General features: G+C 32.9%; 2 non-coding genes across 2 annotated transcripts; both read right to left on the bottom strand.

Annotated features, from left to right (window-relative positions):
* Positions 1 to 8335: 8335 nt before the first annotated feature.
* On the bottom strand, positions 8336 to 8442 carry LOC139856378 (small nucleolar RNA R71). The gene has a single exon (XR_011761863.1). It is a non-coding gene; the product is annotated as a small nucleolar RNA R71 (small nucleolar RNA).
* Positions 8443 to 16140: 7698 nt separating this feature from the next.
* LOC139856377 (small nucleolar RNA R71) lies at positions 16141 to 16247 on the bottom strand. Its single transcript, XR_011761862.1, has one exon. It is a non-coding gene; the product is annotated as a small nucleolar RNA R71 (small nucleolar RNA).
* Between the last annotated feature and the right edge of the window lie 10107 nt (positions 16248 to 26354).

Raw genomic sequence — 26354 nt, 5'->3', positions numbered from 1 at the left:
TTTTTGTATGATATCAATAATTTCGATCGCCAAACCTAATTTCATCGAATACCAATTTAATACTTTATAGCGAACAAATTAGCGTTTATTATCAAAAGGTTAAAAATGAAAATAAAAAATAAAAACTGTACAGACTTACCTGTGAGATAGTATTCTTAGTGATACGATCTATCCCACTCATAAGATAGTCGGTTTAATTGGTTTTCCATGGCTACATAGGCGTAACCTAGAGCATTCAGTGTTTTTTCTTCTAAACATATGAACGGTCCGTCTCTGCATAAAGTAACAAATTCGGTGTTTGAATAAGTTTGATTATTTGAACATTTACCTCCATGTGACCATTTTCCGCATTTGTGACATTTTTCAAGGTGTCGTGCTCTTCTTTTCGCTGCGGATTTTGATTTTCCTTTACCAAATTGTAACTTATTATCTTCGCATCTGGATTCTTTTCTTACTCCGTCCAATCTTTCTCTGATTACTGATACTAGTTCACTTGGAAGTGTGTCATTATTACGTTTAGTGATCAAAGCGTGTAGCATTAGACCATGGTTTAGTTCAAGGGAAGTCTTCATTTCGTAAAAATCTAAAAAAAATAAAAATTCAGAATGGGGGGAGAAGACTAATTCTTTAGGGTCTGCTAGGGAAAGACCATTCGGGTTCCATTTTCGAGAACTACACAAAAACAGAAAATCTAACTCTAACAGAAATACATATTATCCTTTAAAGACTTGATTCTCCCCACACTTAGTTAGCTGTGGTATCGAAATTGTGATTAACTTCGTTGTCGTCTTCCATCAGACCATGTATGTAATGTTTAACTCTGTGACCATTAACTTTAAATTCAATCCCTTTTGAATTTATTAATTCTAGTGTTCCGTATGGAAAAACTCTTTTGACTATGAATGGTCCAGACCATCTTGATTTCAATTTTCCAGGAAATAGCTTGAATCGTGAATTGAAAAGAAGAACTCTGTCTCCTTCTTTAAATTCTTTTGAACTTCTGATTCTTTTATCATGCCATTTCATCGTTCTTTCTTTATAGATTAATGAATTTTCGTATGCTTCATGTCTTAATTCTTCTAATTCGTTTAGTTGACTTAACCGTAGACGTCCAGCTTCATGTAAATCAAGATTACATGTCTTCAAAGCCCAAAATGCTTTGTGTTCAATTTCTACTGGAAGATGACATGCTTTTCCATAAACGAGTTAAAGAGTGTGGTTCCAATTGGAGTTTTGTAGGCTGTTCTAAAAGCCCAGAGTGCATCCTCCAATTTAATGGACCATTCCTTCGGATTTGATCCTACGGTTTTCTCTAGAATACGTTTTAAAGCTCGGTTGGTATTTTCAACTTGTCCACTCGTTTGTGGATGATAAGCGGTGGAGATTTTATGAGTTACTCCATATCTTTTGAGAACTTTCTCAAGTTGATTATTACAGAAATGAGTACCCCGATCACTTATTAAAGCTTTCGGTGTTCCAAACCTTGCAAAAATACGTTTTAAAAAGTTGACTACAACTCGTGCATCGTTAGTTGGGAGAGCTTGTGCTTCCGCCCATTTAGAAACATAATCAATGGCTACGAGAATGTAGAGATTATTATGAGATTTTGGAAATGAACCCATAAAGTCAATACCCCAAATGTCAAATACTTCACATACTTGAATGACATTTTGTGGCATTTCATCACGTTGACTTATTTTTCCGTCCCTTTGACAAGCATCACAGGATTTGCAAAGAAGGTGTGCGTCTTTGTAAATTGTAGGCCAATAGAATCCAGCATCATAAACTTTTCTTGTTGTTAGTTAAGGCCCATAATGCCCTCCTGTTGGTCATGTGTGACAATGGTTTAAGATTTGATTGGCTTCATCTCCGAATACGCATCGGCGTATTATTCCATCTGGACAACTTTTAAATAAATGTGGATCTTCACAGAAATAGTGTTTTATATCACTGAAGAATTTCTTTCATTTTTGGTACGATAATCCTTTTTCAAGGAATCCACATACTAAGTAGTTTGCATAGTCTGCAAACCATGGAATTTCATTATAATCTATCTTCAATAGATATTCATCAGGAAAGTTGTCTTGTATGGCCGATTCATTTAGAACTTCTAATTCGGGATTTTCAAGACGAGAAAGATGATCGGCGGCGAGATTTTCTGCTCCTCTTTTATCTCGGATTTCAATATCGAACTCTTGTAAGAGTAAGATCCAACGGATTAATCTAGGTTTGGCATCTTGTTTCGAAAACAGGTATCTAAGAGCAGAATGGTCGGTATAGACCACCGTTTTTGCTAGAACGAGATATGAACGAAATTTGTCAAAAGCAAAGACAATAGCAAGGAGTTCTTTTTTAGTAGTTGTGTAATTTGTTTGTGCTCCTTGTAACATCTTACTAGCATAATATATAGGTTGAAATCTTTTTTCAATCCTTTGTCCTAAAACGGCTCCCATTGCAAAATCACTTGCATCGCACATAAGTTCAAATGGTAGATTCCAATTTGGAGTTATCATGATCGGCGCATTAGTGAGTTTCTCTTTAAGAATATTAAAATATTTGATACATTCATCTGAAAAGATGAATGGAGCATCCTTTTCTAGGAGTTTATTCATAGGAGTGGCAATTTTAGAAAAATCTTTTATGAAACGTCGGTAAAAACCGGCATGCCCTAGAAAACTCCTAACTCCTCTGACATTGGTGGGATGTGGAAGTTTAGCAATTACATCTACTTTAGCTCTATCCACTTCAATTCCTTCCTTTGAAATTTTATGTCCAAGAACGATGCCTTCTTTAACCATGAAATGACATTTCTCCCAATTAAGTACTAGATTTGATTGTTCGCATCTAATAAGCATTCGTTCAAGATTAACTAGACATGATTCAAATGTATCACTGAAGACTGAAAAGTCATCCATGAAAACTTCCATGCATTCTTCTATCATGTCGTGAAAAATCGCCATCATGCACCTTTGAAAGGTTGCAGGGGCGTTGCAAAGTCCAAATGGCATGCATTTGTAAGCAAAAGTACTATAAGGACATGTGAATGTGGTTTTCTCTTGGTCTTCGGGTGCTATTGGAATTTGAAAATATCCGGAAAAACCATCAAGACAACAATAGTAACTATTTCCGGCTAATCTTTCCAACATTTGATCAATAAAAGGTAAGGGAAAGTGATCTTTTCTGGTGGCGTCATTTAATTTTCTATAATCAATACATACACGCCATCCTGTTACAGTCCTAGTAGGAATAAGCTCATTTTTCTCATTTGTAATGACAGTCATGCCACCCTTCTTAGGCACGCATTGAACTAGGCTTACCCATGGACTATCAGAAATTGGATAAATTAAACCTGCATCTAGCAGTTTAATAATTTCTTTCTTAACTACATCTTGCATATTAGGATTTAGTCTTCGTTGGCGTTGCACATACGTTTTATGACCTTCTTCCATAAGGATTTTATGTGTGCAATACGAAGGACTTAGTCCTTTAATATCATGGATCTTCCATGCAATGGCTGGTTTATGAGCTTTCAACACATAAATGAGTTGAGATTTCTCATTTTTAGTAAGAGAAGACGATATTATTACAGGTAATTCAGATTCACCATGTAAATAAGCGTATTCCAAATGGTTTGGAAGTGGCTTTAACTCTAATGTCGGAGGTTCTTCTATCGATGATTTATATCGATATCTGTCTTCTTCTTTTAGCATTTGAATTTCTTCTGTTGTTGGTTCATATCCATTAGCTATTAGTGTAGTTAACATTTCAGCTTCATCAATTGGTTCAGTTCCTTCTCCTAAAGAACATTCTCCCGTTCCTTATAATTCTGGAAATTCTTCTAACAATTCTGCATGTGAATCTATAGTTTGAATATAATAGCATGTATCATCTGCAGATTGCGGTTGTTGCATTGCTCTATCAACTAAAAAGGTAACACTCTCGTCCTCTATACTTAGGGTCAATTTTTTACCAAACACGTCTATCATTGCTTTAGCCGTGTTTAAGAATGGTCTTCCTAATATGAGAGGAACTTTAGAATCTTCTTCCATGTCCAGAACAACAAAATCTACTGGAAATACTAAAGTACCAACTTTAACTAGCATGTTCTCCATTATCCCTCTAAGATATTTTATTGATCTATCGGCTAGTTGTATGCTTATTCTTGTTGGTTTCAATTCTCCAAGGTCTAGTTTAGCGTATAGTGAATACGACATTAAATTTATACTAGCACCTAAGTCTGCCAATGCTTCTATTGAACTAAGACTACCCAGAAAACATGGAATTGTGAAACTTCCTGGATCAGATAATTTTTCTAGTATCTTATTCAACAGTACTGCAGAACAATTAGCATTCATAGTAACAGCCGAGAGTTCTTCCATTTTCTTTCTATTTGTGATTAGATCTTTCAAGAATTTAGCATATCTAGGCATTCCTGAAATCACATCAATGAAAGGAAGATTTACATTTATCTATTTAAACATATCCAAGAATTTGGATTGCTCGGCTTCAAGTTTCTCTTTTTTCCATTTACTTGGGTAAGGAAGTGGTGGTTGGTATGGTTTAACATAAAGTTTATCCTTAACTGTGTTATCTTCATTAACCTTTTCAACTACCGGTTCTGTTTCCTTATCTTGTTCAGGTTGTGGTTCTTGTGGAGTAGGAATAGCTTCATCAGAAGTTTCAGGTATTTCAGGTGGTTTAAGTGTTGTACCACTTCTTGTGGTAATGGCTTTAGCTGTTTCATTCCGGGGGTTAGTGATAAGGCTAAAAAGGAACATATATTTCATAGCATTATCCCCCAAGAAAGACAAGATTTTAGTTGCAATTGTTCCATTTTCAAGTGATATTCGTTTATATTAAATAAGTGCGAAGACAAAAGGCAGATTCGACAAATTGAAGACAAAAAGGTCCAAAAAGCTCAAAAGTACAAGATACATTTAAAAAGGTTCAAATTATTGATGAAGAACGTCTAAAAATGACAAGAGTACAAGTTACAAAACGCAAAGTACACGATATAAAATAGTACGCAAGGACGTTCGAAAATCCGGAACCGGGACATGAGTCAACTCTCAACGCTCGACGCAACGGTGTAAAAATTACGAGTCAACTATGCACAAGAATAAAATATAATATTTAAATAATTCATAATAAGAATAATATTAAATAATAAAAAGTTGTTAATTTAGCATAGTTCAGGGGTCGTAAATGAAAATTCAATTTCATATTTTGCCTATAAAAGGCGATGATTATCGATCAATTTTAAGCATCCCTTTTTCTATCCTAAAAATCTATTATCAATATCAATATCTAAAAATCTCTATCATAATGTTAATGTAATAAGATATAACAATAATCTTAATTTTAATTTTAAATTATGATAATAATAAGATTTATGATAGAGATCGTTTGAGTGTGTAAGTCGAAATTCTGTCCGTTTAACGCTACGCTATTTTTAATCATTGTAAGTTATGTTCAACCTTTTTATATTAATGTCTCGTAGCTAAGTTATTATTATGCTTATTTAAAACGAAGTAATCATGATGTTGGGCTAATTACTAAAATTGGGTAATTGGGCTTTGTACCATAATTAAGGTTTGGGCAAAAGACCGACACTTGTGGAAATTGGACTATTGACTATTAATAGATGGGGGGTATTGTCTAATTGAGTGACAACTCATTGGAGTCTGTCGAACCTATCTTCAAATTAATTATCCTAATAATTAATAATGATTATGGTTGTCCTATTTAGTGACGTTCATATGGAATCTATTATAATCATTTAATTAATTATTCGGGTTGGGTAATTGATTATTCAAACTGATCAAGTGGGTAAATTAATATTCATATCTAATCAAAACAGGGGTAGATTACATACAGTGATAACTGGTGTAATTGTTGACAGAAGTGATAACTGCGTCACAGTTTAAATCCTTAATTAGTTGGAATATTTGACTTCGGGTATAAGGGTAATTTGACGAGGACACTCGCACTTTATATTTATGACCGATGGACTATTATGGATAAAAACCAGATATGTATCAAATAAACCATGACAAAGGACAATTAACCCGAGTAACAATTAATTAAAATCAAAACGTCAAACATCATGATTACGGAAGTTTAAATAAGCATAATCCTTTTATTTCATATTCTATCGCAATTTTATTTATTGTTATTTTATTTATCGTCATTTATTTATTTTACGCACTTTAATTATTGTCATTTATCTTTACGCTTAAAAATATAAAATCGACAAACCGGTCATTAAACGGTAAAAACCCCCCTTTTATAATAATATTACTACTTATATATATATATATATTTATATAAATATAGTTTTATAAAAATATAGTACGTAATCACTAGCTCCCTGTGGAACGAACCGGACTTACTAAAAACTACACTACTCTACGATTAGGTACACTGCCTATAGTGTTGTAGCAAGGTTTAGGTATATCCCATCCGTAAATTAATAAAACTTGTGTCATATTTTGTAGTATTTCCTAGTAAAAATAATACTATTTCGTACCCTCACGCTACATCATCAAGTTTTTGGCGCCGCTGCCGGGGAGCACTAAAACGCTATATTTTTAATTATAATAATATTGAAATAAAATATAATAATATAATAATATTGAAATAGAATATAATAATATAATAATATTGAAATAGAATATAATAATATAATAATATTTTAGAATCAAAATGATACGTAAAGTTTTAAAAAGTTGTATTTATTAAATACTTCAGGGATATATTATGTAACTTGTAATTAATAATTTCTATCATGTCGCTTTCATGTGAATAGTAAATTAATTAATTTCTTTTCATTTACTATTCATGAATAGTAAATGAATTAAAAAAAAAAAGTTTTGAAAAAAAATAATAATTATAAAAAAATTATTAATTTGTAAAAAAAATCATTTTTTTTTTAAAAAAAAAAAGTTGTAAAAAAAAAAAAATTTGTAAAAAAAAAAATTCGTTTTTTAAAAAAAAAAAAAAAATTTAAAAAAAAAAATTTTTAAAAAAATAATAAATAATAATTTTTTTTTTTTTAAGTTTTATTACCTTTAGATTTTTAGACTATAGTTACAATTTTTAGTATTAAGTTTAGTTTTGCATAGTTATTTTTATTTCTAGAATTTTTAGGTTTGCCGTAAAATCCCTTAAGTGCTTATTCCTTAGACTAAGATTTAGGTGCTTTAGAATTTTGCGACGCCGTTTTTCGCGCTACTTTCTTATTTTTATTTTTCGACGCCTATTTTTCGACCTTTTATTTTTCGACATTTTTCGACGCGCAATCTATTTCTTTCTTATTTCTCGCCATTCTAGTTTTTAGGACTTAGAATTTTTTCTACTTCTTCTCTAAATTTCTTTAAATTACGAAAATTTATTTTAAGTGGTTAAATTGATAGACATCAAAATTTTCTGGTTCGTAGTAATAGTTGGATTTGTACGTGGACCGGGTTATTGGAGCCAAACAGTACTCAATTATATTGAGACCAAACGAATCCTGCCCCTCTGCTGCATCTTTTGGCTATTCGAAACGTGGGCAAAAATCAGAAAAGTCTATTGATTGGATAACTTATTATAATTTTTCTTTCCTTTTAAAAACTAATAGGATATTCAGTGAATGCACCGAGCAAGACGTTCACCACCTTTTGTACGTTCACCACCTGTAACTAGATCAAGACATTTAGCAAATATAACCGCCGTTGATTTTTCTTTAGAATCGTCATCCAGTCGACCAAGTACTTCAGTTCAAATTTCCGATAATCCATTTTTTGAACCCAACCTCACAATTGAGAATCCAGAGAATATTCAGGAACGGTTCGTAGATCCTGAACCACTAAACTTTCCTCCGGAGCCACCAATCATTCAAACAGAGATTGTTGAGGAACGAACCATTAAATCAGAATCATCTAGTGATATCGATTCAACGAATTCAATTATGGAAGTAACGGAACCTCTAAGTATGGAAGATCGAATGAGAGCTAAACGCACGGGCCAAGGTCACGCCATTATTAAGCCAGAAGTTAATGCGCCAGATTATGAAATCAAAGGACAAATTCTACACATGGTAACTAACCAATGCCAATTCAGTGGTGCACCGAATGAAGATCCTAACAAACACCTTCGTACGTTTAAAAGAATTTGTACACTATTCAAAATCCGAGAAGTGGAAGATGAGCAGATCTATCTCATGTTGTTTCCCTGGACTTTAAAGGGAGAAGCCAAAGATTGGTTAGAATCGTTACCTGAAGGGGCGATTGACACATGGGATGTCTTAGTTGAAAAATTTCTTCAAAGATTCTTTCCGGCATCTAAAGCCGTGAGACTTCAAGGAGAAATTGTTACGTTCACACAAAAGCCAAATGAAACATTATATGAGGCGTGGACAAGATTCGGAAGGATGTTGAGAGGATGTCCTCAACACGGTTTAGACACTTATCAAATAGTACAAATATTCTACCAAGGTGTCAACGTTGCTACAAGAAAAGACATCGACATAACAGCTGGTGGTTCCATTATGAAGAAAACCGCAACTGAAGCTTACAAAATTATTGATAACACTGCTTCCCACTCTCATGAGTGGCATCAAGAAAAAGATATCTTTCGATCATCTAAAGCGGCTAGAGCCGATTCTAGCCATGACTTTGATTCCGTTTCCGCAAAAATAGATGCTTTCGAAAGACGAATGGAAAAGATGAATAAAGATATTCACGCAATACGAATCAGTTGTGAGCAATGCGGTGGACCACACTTATTGAAAGATTGTCACATTGAACTAACGATGGAACAACGTGAGAATGTTTCCTATATGAACCAAAGGCCGGGAAATAATTATCAAAATAATTATCAACCGCCAAGGCTAAACTTCAATCGAAATCAAAACATTCTTTATAATCCAAATGGACCAAACAATAATTCGTACAACCAACAAGGTCCGAATAACCAACCGACTCAAACCAACACTTTCAATCAATAAAGACCTGGCTTGTATAAACCACCACAACAAACCAAAGAGAAAAAGCCAAATCTAGAAGAAATAATGGCAAAGCTATTTGAATCTCAAACACAATTTATTACATCTCAAACCCAAACAAATGATAGGTTTGATCAGTCATTAAGAACTCAACAAGCTTCCATTTTGAATCTAGAAAAACACGTAGGTACTCTTGCTAGCATGATGAGTGAGAGGGAACAAGGAAAGCTACCGAGTAATACTGAAGTAAATCCTCGGAATGAGAATGTTAACATGATATCAACAAATTCTGAAAAACCAATACCAGAAGATGGGAAAGTTTTAGATGTAAGTAACAATGAAGAAGTTACACCACCACCACCACCCGAGTATGTAAAGCCAGTGGTGGCACCATACAGACCACCCATCCCGTTTCCAAGAAAAGGAGTTGAGTATGAGCAAGTAATAGGTAATAAAGTTTGTGATACCTCTGGAAAGAAGAAGAAGAAGAATAAAAAAGTGCAAGAAACAAAAACAGTAGAAGTAAACCCGGTGAAGACAGTTCCACCAAATCCTCCACCTAGGGTAGGTGATCCGGGTAAATTTATTGTTCCTTGTCTACTTAGTGACTGTGTCATGTATGATGCACTAGCAGATTTAGGTTCAAGTGTGAGTGTTATGCCTCTTTCATTATATAAGAGATTAGGTGTAGGTGAGTTAACTCCAACGGATATGAGTGTTCGACTCCTTGATCAAACCATTAAGCACCCAGTTGGAATTGCTGACAACCTACCCGTTCAAGTAGGTAATTTAACCTTTCTAGTCGAATTCATTGTCATTGACATAGAAGAGGACTCAAACGTTCCTCTAATTTTAGGTCGACCATTCTTAGCGTCCACCGGGACGTTATTTGATGTAAGAAAGGGTAGAATGACACTTAGTAATGGTGAGAAATCGATCACCTTTATGATTCGACAGTCTAAATATCCACAAACCAAAACCGTTGAACCGACAAAAACGATTGGTAAGAACCATGTTGTTTTACCAACTCCAACGGTAATGCTTAACAATAATAGAACGCCTAAGTGTGGGGAAAATGAAGTAACACCTAATGATGACTTGATAATAAAGAACCCCATAGTTGATACGAAATTAAATAACCCCGTTATTAACAGTTCAATGAAGAAACTTTTTAAACGGGTTATTGATGCTAAAAGTAAGGGAAACTTTAAGTTATATAACCGGTTAGTATCCAATCTGTCGCCTAAAGAAAAGGCGAAGCTAGTTGAATTTGTGGATATTACGGAAAAAGCTGGTCACTGGCTTAAAGCAAAAGTCACAGATATGCAAGTTGATTATGGACCAAGAGAAATTAACGATGAAGTTAATCACAATTTTGACACCACGGCTACCTAAGTGTGGGGAGATTCAAATGTTCTAAAAAGAAAATGCTATCTAGAGTTAGTTGTTCTGTTCTTGTGTAGTTCCGAGAATGGAACCCGATTGGTCTTTTCCGCTAGCAGACACTAAAGAACTAGTTTTCTCCCTCCATTCTGAATTTTTGTTTTGTAGGTTTTTTTTATGAAATTAATATGCATTTTAATTTAAGTTTTTAAAAAACAAAATTTACTTTAATTCATTAAGTTTAAAAAATAATTTCTAAAATTCGTCGTGAGTTAAAGACTAGGTCGTTGAGCCGAAATTGCGTTACCCGAGGGCGGGGCGACAAATTTTGTTATCATTTAATTTTATTGATCTAAAGTATGCAAAAAAAAAAAAATATTATATTAATTTTTGAACGTAGGGGTTATATACCAAACTTCAAAAATATGTATATATGTTTGTATTTTATGTTATGTACACAACAGGGTAAAACAGCGCACTTTCAAAGACTGTCATTAAGTTCAACAAAAAGCTACTAATTTTGATGACAAGGCGCAAAATATCAAATGTGATGTAAAATAATATGCTTACAAACTGGGTATTTTTAATCACTTTTCTACACTAATCACCCTCATGAATTTATAATTATAGTCCGATTTCATGCAAATGAGGGCATTGCATGATCTCAAGTGTGGGGAAGGGTTATAAATTCTCTCGGGTTTACAGTTAGTTTATTTGCCAAATTTTGTGAAAATTTGAAAAATTTTCAATTAAATGAACTCAAAATCATGTTTATACATATTTATGAACGATGAAAACTAGGTGATAATACCGAAATTATCGTTACCTCGAAAAGGACGTAAATTGAGAAACACCCTAAAACGCTTGAATTCATTTAAAATGAAATAGAAGAAAATAAAAAGGCAAAGAAAGAAACTAAGTGTGGGAAGAATGTACCAAGTTATTCAATTTAAAACATATATCACATATTTTTGTACAAGATTATTGCAGGTACTTTTGCTTTGGATGATACTAATCAGTTTTACCCGGTTTACTGTAATACATTTGAAAGAAAGATGGATCTACACGATGAATCAATTCCATCATTAAAAGGAAGTAAAGTCTTCCAAAAAAGACACGCGCTTCTTGATTTAGGTCATGAAGTTGTCGTCCAGACCAGCTGTAGGTTGACGAAAAATCTAGAAAAGTCATCACTAAAATCAGCAGGAAATCCACGGACCTCAGCATCAAACAGGGTCGCCAAGTGGTCAGATTTATCCTAACCATGAGAAGGATTTATCTCGTACAATGGGGAGGCACCGTGCAAATTAGCTTGATAAGACTAATGAATCAGATCCCCAGAAAAAGATAATCTCCTTAAAGATTAAAAATCAGCTTTTAAGACTGATAATACTCAATCCTAGAGATTGACCTTAAAGATTGAGAATTCAAACTCATGGAATTCGATGATATCTAAACTCGAGCATGAACGAGAAAATATTTTGATCAAAAATACAAACCGATTTGTTTTCTGAAAAACCATTTTCAATGCGTTCATTACCATTGAACGTAAAATCCTAAGAAATTCACCTGGAATTCATTAGGTCACCTGAACCAAATCGGGTGTCAACCGTAAGAACGGTGGTTGCATAGCATGGTCGGAGACAGGACCTTGTGCCAGACCGAAAAATTATAGGATGATCTTTACTATCGCTCCTACCAAGGATAGTTCTAGCATCCGACACGTTAATAAGACCATAATCATCTGTATGTCACGGGACATTGCCTTAACAGTTTCTTGTTCATCGCTTTCCTTTACAACCGGACGGTAGTTTACCGAAAGGTAATATACGGAACAAGTAAACTGGATGTGTGCTTTCCGATACCGGGATAGCAGTGGATTACACGAACCTAAAAGTTTTAGCCAAAATATTGATCCACAAATATATTTTGCAACACCGATGATGGATCAAATCAGAAAACTTATCTAGGGTAAAAGCTAGAATGAATTTTCAAAAGATCAAATGTTTTCATAAAGATCCAATTTCCTTAATGGATCTAAATTTTTATAGTCATGTGGGACTGTAAACCATATCGTTACTACCATTGTTTATACCGCCATATCAAAATCACTGATGTACAAAGTGTGAAGAATAAAGAAGTGATTCTAGTATTTCAAGACTATATTGCTTGAGGACAAGCAACGCTCAAGTGTGGGGATATTGATAAGGCTAAAAAGGAACATATATTTCATAGCATTATCCCCCAAGAAAGACAAGATTTTAGTTGCAATTGTTCCATTTTCAAGTGATATTCGTTTATATTAAATAAGTGCGAAGACAAAAGGCAGATTCGACAAATTGAAGACAAAAAGGTCCAAAAAGCTCAAAAGTACAAGATACAATTAAAAAGGTTCAAATTATTGATGAAGAACGTCTAAAAATGACAAGAGTACAAGTTACAAAACGCAAAGTACACGATATAAAATAGTACGCAAGGACGTTCGAAAATCCGGAACCGGGACATGAGTCAACTCTCAACGCTCGACGCAACGGTGTAAAAATTACGAGTCAACTATGCACAAGAATAAAATATAATATTTAAATAATTCATAATAAGAATAATATTAAATAATAAAAATTTGTTAATTTAGCATAGTTCAGGGGTCGTAAATGAAAATTCAATTTCATATTTTGCCTATAAAAGGCGATGATTATCGATCAATTTTAAGCATCCCTTTTTCTATCCTAAAAATCTATTATCAATATCAATATCTAAAAATCTCTATCATAATGTTAATGTAATAAGATATAACAATAATCTTAATTTTAATTTTAAATTATGATAATAATAAGATTTATGATAGAGATCGTTTGAGTGTGTAAGTCGAAATTCTGTCCGTGTAATGCTACGCTATTTTTAATCATTGTAAGTTATGTTCAACCTTTTTATATTAATGTCTCGTAGCTAAGTTATTATTATGCTTATTTAAAACGAAGTAATCATGATGTTGGGCTAATTACTAAAATTGGGTAATTGGGCTTTGTACCATAATTAAGGTTTGGGCAAAAGACCGACACTTGTGGAAATTGGACTATTGACTATTAATAGATGGGGGGTATTGTCTAATTGAGTGACAACTCATTGGAGTCTGTCGAACCTATCTTCAAATTAATTATCCTAATAATTAATAATGATTATGGTTGTCCTATTTAGTGACGTTCATATGGAATCTATTATAATCATTTAATTAATTATTCGGGTTGGGTAATTGATTATTCAAACTGATCAAGTGGGTAAATTAATATTCATATCTAATCAAAACAGGGGTAGATTACATACAGTGATAACTGGTGTAATTGTTGACAGAAGTGATAACTGCGTCACAGTTTAAATCCTTAATTAGTTGGAATATTTGACTTCGGGTATAAGGGTAATTTGACGAGGACACTCGCACTTTATATTTATGACCGATGGACTATTATGGATAAAAACCAGATAGGTATCAAATAAACCATGACAAAGGACAATTAACCCGAGTAACAATTAATTAAAATCAAAACGTCAAACATCATGATTACGGAAGTTTAAATAAGCATAATCCTTTTATTTCATATTCTATCGCAATTTTATTTATTGTTATTTTATTTATCGTCATTTATTTATTTTACGCACTTTAATTATTGTCATTTATCTTTACGCTTAAAAATATAAAATCGACAAACCGGTCATTAAACGGTAAAAACCCCCCTTTTATAATAATATTACTACTTATATATATATATATTTATATAAATATAGTTTTATAAAAATATAGTACGTAATCACTAGCTCCCTGTGGAACGAACCGGACTTACTAAAAACTACACTACTCTACGATTAGGTACACTTCCTATAGTGTTGTAGCAAGGTTTAGGTATATCCCATCCGTAAATTAATAAAACTTGTGTCATATTTTGTAGTATTTCCTAGTAAAAATAATACTATTTCGTACCCTCACGCTACATCATCAAGTTTTTGGCGCCGCTGCCGGGGAGCGCTAAAACGCTATATTTTTAATTATAATAATATTGAAATAAAATATAATAATATAATAATATTGAAATAGAATATAATAATATAATAATATTGAAATAGAATATAATAATATAATAATATTTTAGAATCAAAATGATACGTAAAGTTTTAAAAAGTCGTATTTATTAAATACTTCAGGGATATATTATGTAACTTGTAATTAATAATTTCTATCATGTCGCTTTCATGTGAATAGTAAATTAATTAATTTCTTTTCATTTACTATTCATGAATAGTAAATGAATTAAAAAAAAAAGTTTTGAAAAAAATAATAATTATAAAAAAATTATTAATTTGTAAAAAAAATCGTTTTTTAAAAAAAAAAGTTGTAAAAAAAAAAATTTGTAAAAAAAAAATTCGTTTTTTAAAAAAAAAAAAAAAATTTAAAAAAAAAAATTTTAAAAAAATAATAAATAATAATTTTTTTTTTTTTTTTAAGTTTTATTACCTTTAGATTTTTAGACTATAGTTACAATTTTTAGTATTAAGTTTAGTTTTGCATAGTTATTTTTATTTCTAGAATTTTTAGGTTTGCCGTAAAATCCCTTAAGTCCTTATTCCTTAGACTAAGATTTAGGTGCTTTAGAATTTTGCGACGCCGTTTTTCGCGCTACTTTCTTATTTTTATTTTTCGACGCCTATTTTTCGACCTTTTATTTTTCGACATTTTTCGACGCGCAATCTATTTCTTTCTTATTTCTCGCCATTCTAGTTTTTAGGACTTGGAATTTTTTCTATTTCTTCTCTAAATTTCTTTAAATTACGAAAATTTATTTTAAGTGGTTAAATTGATAGACATCAAAATTTTCTGGTTCGTAGTAATAGTTGGATTTGTACGTGGACCGGGTTATTGGAGCCAAACAGTACTCAATTATATTGAGACCAAACGAATCCTGCCCCTCTGCTGCATCTTTTGGCTATTCGAAACGTGGGCAAAAATCAGAAAAGTCTATTGATTGGATAACTTATTATAATTTTTCTTTCCTTTTAAAAACTAATAGGATATTCAGTGAATGCACCGAGCAAGACGTTCACCACCTTTTGTACGTTCACCACCTGTAACTAGATCAAGACATTTAGCAAATATAACCGCCGTTGATTTTTCTTTAGAAACGTCATCCAGTCGACCAAGTACTTCAGTTCAAATTTCCGATAATCCATTTTTTGAACCCAACCTCACAATTGAGAATCCAGAGAATATTCAGGAACGGTTCGTAGATCCTGAACCACTAAACTTTCCTCCGGAGCCACCAATCATTCAAACAGAGATTGTTGAGGAACGAACCATTAAATCAGAATCATCTAGTGATATCGATTCAACGAATTCAATTATGGAAGTAACGGAACCTCTAAGTATGGAAGATCGAATGAGAGCTAAACGCACGGGCCAAGGTCACGCCATTATTAAGCCAGAAGTTAATGCGCCAGATTATGAAATCAAAGGACAAATTCTACACATGGTAACTAACCAATGCCAATTCAGTGGTGCACCGAATGAAGATCCTAACAAACACCTTCGTACGTTTAAAAGAATTTGTACACTATTCAAAATCCGAGAAGTGGAAGATGAGCAGATCTATCTCATGTTGTTTCCCTGGACTTTAAAGGGAGAAGCCAAAGATTGGTTAGAATCGTTACCTGAAGGGGCGATTGACACATGGGATGTCTTAGTTGAAAAATTTCTTCAAAGATTCTTTCCGGCATCTAAAGCCGTGAGACTTCAAGGAGAAATTGTTACGTTCACACAAAAGCCAAATGAAACATTATATGAGGCGTGGACAAGATTCGGAAGGATGTTGAGAGGATGTCCTCAACACGGTTTAGACACTTATCAAATAGTACAAATATTCTACCAAGGTGTCAACGTTGCTACAAGAAAAGACATCGACATAACAGCTGGTGGTTCCATTATGAAGAAAACCGCAACTGAAGCTTACAAAATTATTGATAACACTGCTTCCCACTCTCATGAGTGGCATCAAGAAAAAGATATCTTTCGATCATCTAAAGCGGCTAGAGCCGATTCTAGCCATGACTTTGATTCCGTTTCCGCAAAAATAGATGCTTTCGAAAGACGAATGGAAAAGATGAATAAAGATATTCACGCAATACGAATCAGTTGTGAGCAATGCGGTGGACCACACTTATTGAAAGATTGTCACATTGAACTAACGATGGAACAACGTGAGAATGTTTCCTATATGAACCAAAGGCCGGGAAATAATTATCAAAATAATTATCAACCGCCAAGGCTAAACTTCAATCGAAATCAAAACATTCTTTATAATCCAAATGGACCAAACAATAATTCGTACAACCAACAAGGTCCGAATAACCAACCGACTCAAACCAACACTTTCAATCAATAAAGACCTGGCTTGTATAAACCACCACAACAAACCAAAGAGAAAAAGCCAAATCTAGAAGAAATAATGGCAAAGCTATTTGAATCTCAAACACAATTTATTACATCTCAAACCCAAACAAATGATAGGTTTGATCAGTCATTAAGAACTCAACAAGCTTCCATTTTGAATCTAGAAAAACACGTAGGTACTCTTGCTAGCATGATGAGTGAGAGGGAACAAGGAAAGCTACCGAGTAATACTGAAGTAAATCCTCGGAATGAGAATGTTAACATGATATCAACAAATTCTGAAAAACCAATACCAGAAGATGGGAAAGTTTTAGATGTAAGTAACAATGAAGAAGTTACACCACCACCACCACCCGAGTATGTAAAGCCAGTGGTGGCACCATACAGACCACCCATCCCGTTTCCAAGAAAAGGAGTTGAGTATGAGCAAGTAATAGGTAATAAAGTTTGTGATACCTCTAGAAAGAAGAAGAAGAAGAATAAAAAAGTGCAAGAAACAAAAACAGTAGAAGTAAACCCGGTGAAGACAGTTCCACCAAATCCTCCACCTAGGGTAGGTGATCCGGGTGAATTTATTGTTCCTTGTCTACTTAGTGACTGTGTCATGTATGATGCACTAGCAGATTTAGGTTCAAGTGTGAGTGTTATGCCTCTTTCATTATATAAGAGATTAGGTGTAGGTGAGTTAACTCCAACGGATATGAGTGTTCGACTCCTTGATCAAACCATTAAGCACCCAGTTGGAATTGCTGACAACCTACCCGTTCAAGTAGGTAATTTAACCTTTCTAGTCGAATTCATTGTCATTGACATAGAAGAGGACTCAAACGTTCCTCTAATTTTAGGTCGACCATTCTTAGCGTCTGATAGTGTTCCAAATGAACATATATTTAGTAGCAATATCGTTCCAATATGTAAAGTTTTTAAATGTAATTTCCTTATTTTTAGTTGTAATAGTTAAATAAATAAGTGCGAAGACGAAAGACGCAAATCGCTCGAAAATGAAGATTTAAAGACAAAAACGAAGATTTGAAAGACCAAAACGTCCAAAAAGCTCAAAAGTACAAGATACAATCAAAAAGGTTCAAATTATTGATGAAGAACGTCTAAAAATGACAAAAGTACAAGTTACAAAACGCAAAGTACAAGATATTAAATTATACGAAAGGACGTTCGAAAATCCGAAACCAGGACATGAACCAACTCTCAACGCTCGACGCAACGGTGTAAAAATTACGAGTCAACTATGCACAAGAATAAAATATAATATTTAAATAAATCATAATAAGAATAATATTAAATAATAAAAAGTTGTTAATTGAGCATAGTTCAGGGGTCGTAAATGAAAATTCAATTTATAATTTGGCCTATAAAACGAACGATCTATGTTCGATGAATGGGGGGGAAGAATTTTTTTCCGATCTTTTTTCTTCGATCAATTATCAATATCAATTATCAATATCTATATTCTATATCTCTATCATAATGTTAATGTAATAAGATATAACAATAATCTTAATTTTAAGTTTAAATTATGATAATAATAAGATTTATGATAGAGATCATTTGAGTGTGTAAGTCGAAATTCTGTCCGTGTAACGCTACGCTATTTTTAATCATTGTAAGTTATGTTCAACCTTTTTACATTAATGTCTCGTAGCTAAGTTATTATTATGCTTATTTAAAACGAAGTAATCATGATGTTGGGCTAATTACTAAAATTGGGTAATTGGGCTTTGTACCATAATTAAGGTTTGGGCAAAAGACCGACACTTGTGGAAATTGGACTATTGACTATTAATAGATGGGGGGTATTGTCTAATTGAGTGACAACTCATTGGAGTCTGTCGAACCTATCTTCAAATTAATTAACCTAATAATTAATAATGATTATGGTTGTCCTATTTAGTGACGTTCATATGGAATCTGTTATAATCATTTAATTAATCAATTGGGTTGGGTAATTGATTATTCATTCTGATCAAGTGGATGAATTAATATTCATAAACTAATTAAAACAGGGGTGGATTACATACAGTGATAACTGGTGTAATTGTTGACAGAAGTGATAACTGCGTCATAGTTTAAATCCTTAATCAGTTGGAATATTTGACTTCGGGTATAAGGGTAATTTGACGAGGATACTCGCACTTTATATTTATGACCGATGGACTATTATGGACAAAAACCAGATAAACGTATCAAATAAACCAGGACAAAGGACAATTAACCCATGGTAATAAATTAAAATCAACACGTCAAACATCATGATTACGGAAGTTTAAATAAGCATAATTCTTTTATTGTATTTCTCATCGTATCTTTATTTACTGTCATTTTATTACTCGCAATTTTATTTACTGTCATTTTATTTATTGTCATTATTTTACGCACTTTAATTATCGTCATTTATCTTTGCGCTTAAAATATAGAATCGACAAACCGGTCATTAAACGGTAAAACCCCCCTTTTATAATAATATTACTACTTATATAATTATATATATTTTGTATAAATATAGTTTTTAAAAATATAGTAAGTATCACCAGCTCCCTGTGGAACGAACCGGACTTACTAAAAACTACACTACTCTACGATTAGGTACACTGCCTATAGTGTTGTAGCAAGGTTTAGGTATATCCCATCCGTAAATTAATAAAACTTGTGTCATATTTTGTAGTATTTCCTAGTAAAAATAATACTATTTCGTACCCTCACGCTACATCATCAAGTTTTTGGCGCCGCTGCCGGGGAGCGCTAAAACGCTATATTTTTAATTATAATAATATTGAAATAAAATATAATAATATAATAATATTGAAATAGAATATAATAATATAATAATATTGAAATAGAATATAATAATATAATAATATTTAAGAATCAAAAATTTATACGTAAATTTTAAAAAAGTCGTATTTATTAAATACTTCAGGGGTATATTATGTAACTTATAATTAATAATTGCTATCATGTCGCTTTCATGTGAATAGTAAATTAATTAATTTATTTTCATTTACTATTCATGAATAGTAAATGAATTAAAAAAAAAAAAAAGTTTTGAAAAAAAAATTATAATTATAAAAAAATTATTAATTTGTAAAAAAAAATCGTTTTTTTTTTTAAAAAAAAAAATCGTTTTTTTTAAAAAAAAAAAAAAAAAATTTCGTTTTTTTTTAAAAAAAAAAAAAAAAAATTTGTGTAAAAAAAAAAATCGTTTTTTTTAAAAAAAAAAAAAAAAATTCGTTTTAAAAAAAAATTTGTAAAAAAAAAAAATCGTTTTTTTTAAAAAAATTTAAAAAAAAACGAAAAAAAAAAAAAAAAAAAAAACGTAAAAAAAAAACAAAAACGTAAAAAAAAAAACGTAAAAAAAAAAAAAAAAATTTGTGTAAAAAAAAATCGTTTTTTTTAAAAGAAAAAAAAAATTCGTTTTAAAAAAAAAAAAAAAAAAAAAAAACCAAAACGTAAAAAAAAAAAAACGTAAAAAAAAAAAAAAAAAAAAACCAAAACGTAAAAAAAAAAAAACGTAAAAAAAAAAAAAATTTATAAAAAAATATATTTTTAAAATTTTGTCTATAAAAAAAATGTTTTTTTTTAGTTTTATTACCTTTAAATTTTTAGACTATAGTCGCAACTTTTAGTATTAAGTTTAGTTTTGCCATAGTTATTTTTATACTTTTAGATTTTTAGGCTTTGCCGTAAAATCCCTTAAGTGCTTTTTCTTTAGACTAAGATTTAGGTGCCTTAAAATTTTGCGACGCCGTGTTAAAATTTTAGTATCCTTTTAAGTAATTCCCGTTTTTCGTTTAGAATCCCTTTTTAATTTTAGACGCGCTACAATTTTCTTATTTTTCGACCTTTTATTTTTTTCAACCATTTTTATTTTTCAATTTTTTTTTTCCGACGCACTCTTTTTCTCTCTTATTTCTCGCCATTCTAGTTTTTAGGACTTAGAATTTTTTCTACTTCTTATCTAAATTTCTTAAAATTACGAAAACTTATTTTAAGTGGTTAAATTAATAGACATCAAAATTTTCTGGTTCGTAGTAATAGTTGGATTTGTACGTGGACCGGGTTATTGGAGCCAAACAGTCCTCAATTATATTGAGACCAAACGAATCCTGCCCCTCTGCTGCATCTTTTGGCTATTCGAAACGTGGGCAAAATCAGAAAAGTCTATTGATTGGATAACTTATTATAATTTTTCTTTCCTTTTAAAAACTAATAGGATATTCAGTGAATGCACCGAGCAAGACGTTCACCACCTTTTGTACGTTCACCACCTGTAACTAGATCAAGACATTTAACAAATATAACCGCCGTTGATTTCTCTTTAGAATCGTCATCCAGTAGACCAAGTACTTTAGTTCAAATTTCCGATAATCCATTTTTTGAACCCGACTTCACAATTAAGAACCCGGAGCATATTCAAGGACAATTCCAAGATCCTGAACCACTAATTATTCCTCCTGAGCCACAAACCATTAAATCAGAATCCTCTAGTGATTCGGATACAACACTTCCTATCATGGAAAATCTAGAACCTCTAAGTATGGAAGATCGAATGAGAGCTACACGCACGGGCCAAGGTCACGCCATTATTAAGCCAAATGTTAATGCGCCAGATTATGAAATCAAAGGACAAATCCTACACATGGTGACTAACCAATGCCAATTCAGTGGTGCACCGAATGAAGATCCTAACGAACACCTTCGTACGTTTAAAAGAATTTGTACACTATTCAAAATCCGAGAAGTGGAAGACGAACAAATCTATCTCATGTTATTTCCCTGGACTTTAAAGGAAGAAGCCAAAGATTGGTTAGAATCGTTACCTGAAGGGGCGATTGACACATGGGATGTTTTAGTTGAAAATTTTCTTAAACGATTCTTTCCGGCATCCAAAGCCGTGAGACTTCAAGGAGAAATTGTTACGTTCGCGCAAAATCCAAATGAAACATTATATGAGGCGTGGACAAGATTCGGAAGGATGTTGAGAGGATGTCCTCAACACGGATTAGATACTTTTCAAATAGTACAAATCTTCTATAAAGGCGTAGACATTGCCACACGAAAAGACATCGACATAACAGCTGGTGGTTCCATTATGAAGAAAACCGCAACTGAAGCTTACAAAATTATTGATAACACAGCCTCCCACTCGCATGAGTGGCACCAAGAAAAAGATATTTTTCGTTCATCTAAAGTGGCTAGAGCCGATTCTAGCCATGACTTTGATTCCGTTTCCGCAAAAATAGATGCTTTCGAAAGACGAATGGAAAAGATGAATAAAGATATTCACGCAATACGAATCAGTTGTGAGCTATGCGGTGGACCACACTTATTGAAAGATTGTCACATTGAACCAACATTGGAACAACGAGAGAATGTTTCCTATATGAACCAAAGGCCTGGAAATAATTATCAAAATAATTATCAACCGCCAAAGCTAAACTTCAATCGAAATCAAAACATTCTTTACAATCCAAAAGGACCCGAAAATAACTGGTATAACCAACAAGGTCCGAATAACCAACCAACTCAAAACAACACTTTCAATCAACAAAGACCTGGCTTATATAAACCACAACAACAAACCGAAGAGAAAAAGTCAAATATGGAAGACGTGGTATTCAAGCTAGTTGAATCTCAAACACAATTTATTGAAACTCAAACCCAAACGAACGAGAGATTTGATCAGTCATTAAGAACTCAACAAGCTTCCATTTTGAATCTTGAAAAACACGTAGGTACTCTTGCTAGCATGATGAGTGAGAGGGAACAAGGAAAGCTACCGAGTAATACTGAAGTAAATCCTCGGAATGAGAATGTTAATATGGTTTCAACAAATTCTGAAAAACCAGTTCCAGAAGATGGGAAGGTTTTAGATGTGAGTAACAATGAAGAAGTTACACCACCACCACCCGAGTATGTAAAGCCAGTGGTGGCACCATACAAACCACCCATCCCGTTTCCAAGAAAAGGAGTTGAGTATGAGCAAGTGATAGGTAATAAAGATTGTGATACCTCTGGAAAGAAGAAGAAGAAAAAGAATAAGAAAGTGCAAGAAACAAAAGCCGTAAATATAAACCCGGTGAAGACAGTTCCACCAAAACCTCCACCTAGGGTAGGTGATCCGGGTGAATTTATTGTTCCTTGTCTACTTAGTGATTGTGTCATGTATGATGCACTAGCAGATTTAGGTGCAAGTGTAAGTGTTATGCCTCTTTCCTTATATAAGAGATTAGGTGTAGGTAAGTTAAGTCCAACGGACATGAGTGTTCGACTCTTTGATCAAACCATTAAGCACCCAGTTGGAATTGCTGACAACCTACCCGTTCAAGTAGGCAATTTAACCTTTCTAGTCGAATTTATTGTCATTGACATAGAAGAGGACCCAAACGTTCCTCTAATTTTAGGTCGACCATTCTTTGCGTCCACCGGGGCGTTATTTGATGTAGGAAATGGAAGAATGACACTTAAAAGTGGTAACAAATCAATCACCTTTATGATTCGAAAGTCTAAATCTCCACCAACTAAAACCGTTGAACCAGTAAAAACGATTGGTAATAACCATGTTGTTTTACCAACTCCAACGGTAGTGCTTAGCAATAATAAAACGCCTAAGTGTGGGGAAAATGAAGTAAAACCTAATGATGACATGATAACAAAGAACCCCGTTGTTGATACGAAATTAAATGATCCCATTATTAATAGTTCAATGAAGAAACTTATTAAACGGATTCGCGATGCTAGAACCAAGGGGAACTTTAAGTTATGTAACCGGTTAGTATCCAATCTATCACCTAAAGAAAAGGAGAAACTAGTTGAAATTATGGATATTACACAGGAATCCGACCAATGGCTTAAAGAAAAAGTCACGGATATGCAAGTTGATTATGGACCAAGAGAAATTGACGATAAAGTTAATCACAATTTTGACACCACGGCTACCTAAGTGTGGGGAGATTCAAATGTTCTAAAAAGAAAATGCTATCTAGAGTTAGTTGTTCTGTTCTCGTGTAGTTCCGAGAATGGAATCTGATTGGTCTTTTCCGCTAGCAGACACTAAAGAACTAGTTTTCTCCCCCCATTCTGAATTTTTTTTTTTTTTTTTAGGTTTTATATGAAATTAATATGCTTTTAAGTTTTGTGTGATATTTAAAAACAAAATTTACTTTAATTCATTAAGTTGAAAAAATGATTTCTAGAATTCGTCGTGAGTTGAAGACTAGGTCATTAAGCCGAAATTGCTTTACCCGAGGGTGGGACGGCAAATTTTGTTATCATTATTTTTAATTTTATTGATCTAAAGTATGCCAAAAAGATATTAGACTTTATAAATTTTTGAACGTAGGGTAATATACTCAACTTCAAAAATATGTATATATATGTTTGTATTTTATATTATGTACAAAACAGGGTAGAACAACGCACTTTCAAAGACTAACATTAAGTTCAGCAATAGCTACTGATTTTGACGACAAGAAGCAAAATATCAAATGTGATGTAAAATAATATGCTTACAAACTGGGTATTTTTAATCACTTTTCTACACTAATCACCCTCATGAATTTATAATTATAGTCTGATTTCATGCAAATGAGGGCATTGCATGATCTCAAGTGTGGGGAAGGGTTATAAATTCTCTCGGGTTTGCACTTAGTTTATTTGCCAAATTTTGTGAAAATTTGAAAAATTTTCAACTAAATGAATTTAAAATCATGTTTATACATATTTATGAACGATGAAAACTAGGTGATAATACCGAAATTATCGTTACCTCGAAAAGGACATAAATTGAGAAACACCCTAAAACGCTTGAATTCATTTAAAATGAAATAGAAGAAAATAAAAAGGCAAAGAAAGAAACTAAGTGTGGGAAGAATGTACCAAGTTATTCAATTTAAAACATATATCACATATTTTTGTACAAGATTATTGCAGGTACTTTTGCTTTGGACGATTTTAATCAGTTTTACCCGATTTACTGTAAGAAAGATGGATCTACACGATGAATCAATTCCATCATTTGAAGGAAGTAAAGTCTTCCGAAAAAGACACGCGCTTCTTGATTTAGGTCATGAAGTTGTCGTCCAGACCAGCTGTAGGTTGACGAAAAACCTAGAAAAGTCATCTCTAAAATCAGCAGGAAATCCACGGACCTCAGCATCAAACAGGGTCGCCATGTGGTCAGATTTATCCTAACCATGAGAAAGATTTATCTCGTACAATGGGGGGGCACCATGCAAATTAGCTTGATAAGACTAATGAATCAGATCCCCAGAAAGGATAATCTCCTTAAAGATTAAAAATCAGCTTTTAAGACTGATAATACTCAATCCTAGAGATTGACTTTAAAGATTGAGAATTCAAACTCATGGAATTCGATGATATCTAAACTCGAGCTTGAACGAGAAAATATTTTGATCAAAAATACAAACCGATTTGTTTTCTGAAAACCATTTTCAATGCGTTCATTACCATTGAACGTAAAATCCTAAGAAATTCACCTGGAATTCATTAGGTCACCTGAACCAAATCGGGTGTCAACCGTAAGAACGGTGGTTGCATAGCATGGTCGGAGACAGGACCTTGTGCCAGACCGAAAAATCATAGGATGATCTTTACTATCGCTCCTACCAAGGATAGTTCTAGCATCTAACACGTTAAAAGACTATAATCATCTGCATGTCACGGGACATTGCCTTAACAGTTTCTTGTTCATCGCTTTCCTTTACAACCGGACGGTAGTTTACCGAAAGGTAATATACGGAACAAGTAAACTGGATGTGTGCTTTCCGATACCGGGATAGCAGTGGATTACACGAGCCTAAAAGTTTTTGCCAAAATAATGATCCACAAATATATTTTGCAACACCAATGATGGATCAAATCAGAAAACTTGTCTAGGGTAAAATCTAGCTTGAATTTTCAAAAGATTAAATGTTTTCATAAAGATCCAATTTCCTTAAAGGATCTAAATTTTTATAGTCATGTGGGACTGTAAACCGCCTTTCAAATGTGCACTTTGCTTTGGAAACCGAAAGTAAATCGGCTATTTGATTGCAAGTGTCGTTGACCTAAACCCAAGGCAACTGTGGATGACACACCCACCTTTAACCATCATTACTGTCATTGTTTATACCGCTATATCAAAATCACTGATGTACAAAATGTGATGAATAAAAAAAGTGATTCATGTATGTTTTTATTTCAAGTTCTGTATTGCTTGAGGACAAGCAACGCTCAAGTGTGGGGATATTTGATAGTGTTCCAAATGAACATATATTTAGTAGCAATATCGTTCCAATATGTAAAGTTTTTAAATGTAATTTCCTTATTTTTAGTTGTAATAGTTAAATAAATAAGTGCGAAGACGAAAGACGCAAATCGCTCGAAAATGAAGATTTAAAGACAAAAACGAAGATTTGAAAGACCAAAACGTCCAAAAAGCTCAAAAGTACAAGATACAATCAAAAAAGTTCAAATTATTGATGAAGAACGTCTAAAAATGACAAAAGTACAAGTTACAAAACGCAAAGTACAAGA

Source organism: Rutidosis leptorrhynchoides, chromosome 6, assembly GCF_046630445.1.
Source record: "Rutidosis leptorrhynchoides isolate AG116_Rl617_1_P2 chromosome 6, CSIRO_AGI_Rlap_v1, whole genome shotgun sequence".
In the NCBI taxonomy this organism is placed as follows: domain Eukaryota; kingdom Viridiplantae; phylum Streptophyta; class Magnoliopsida; order Asterales; family Asteraceae; genus Rutidosis; species Rutidosis leptorrhynchoides.
Note: the sequence above shows the minus strand (reverse complement) of the source record. Positions and strands in the feature narration are given on the sequence as shown.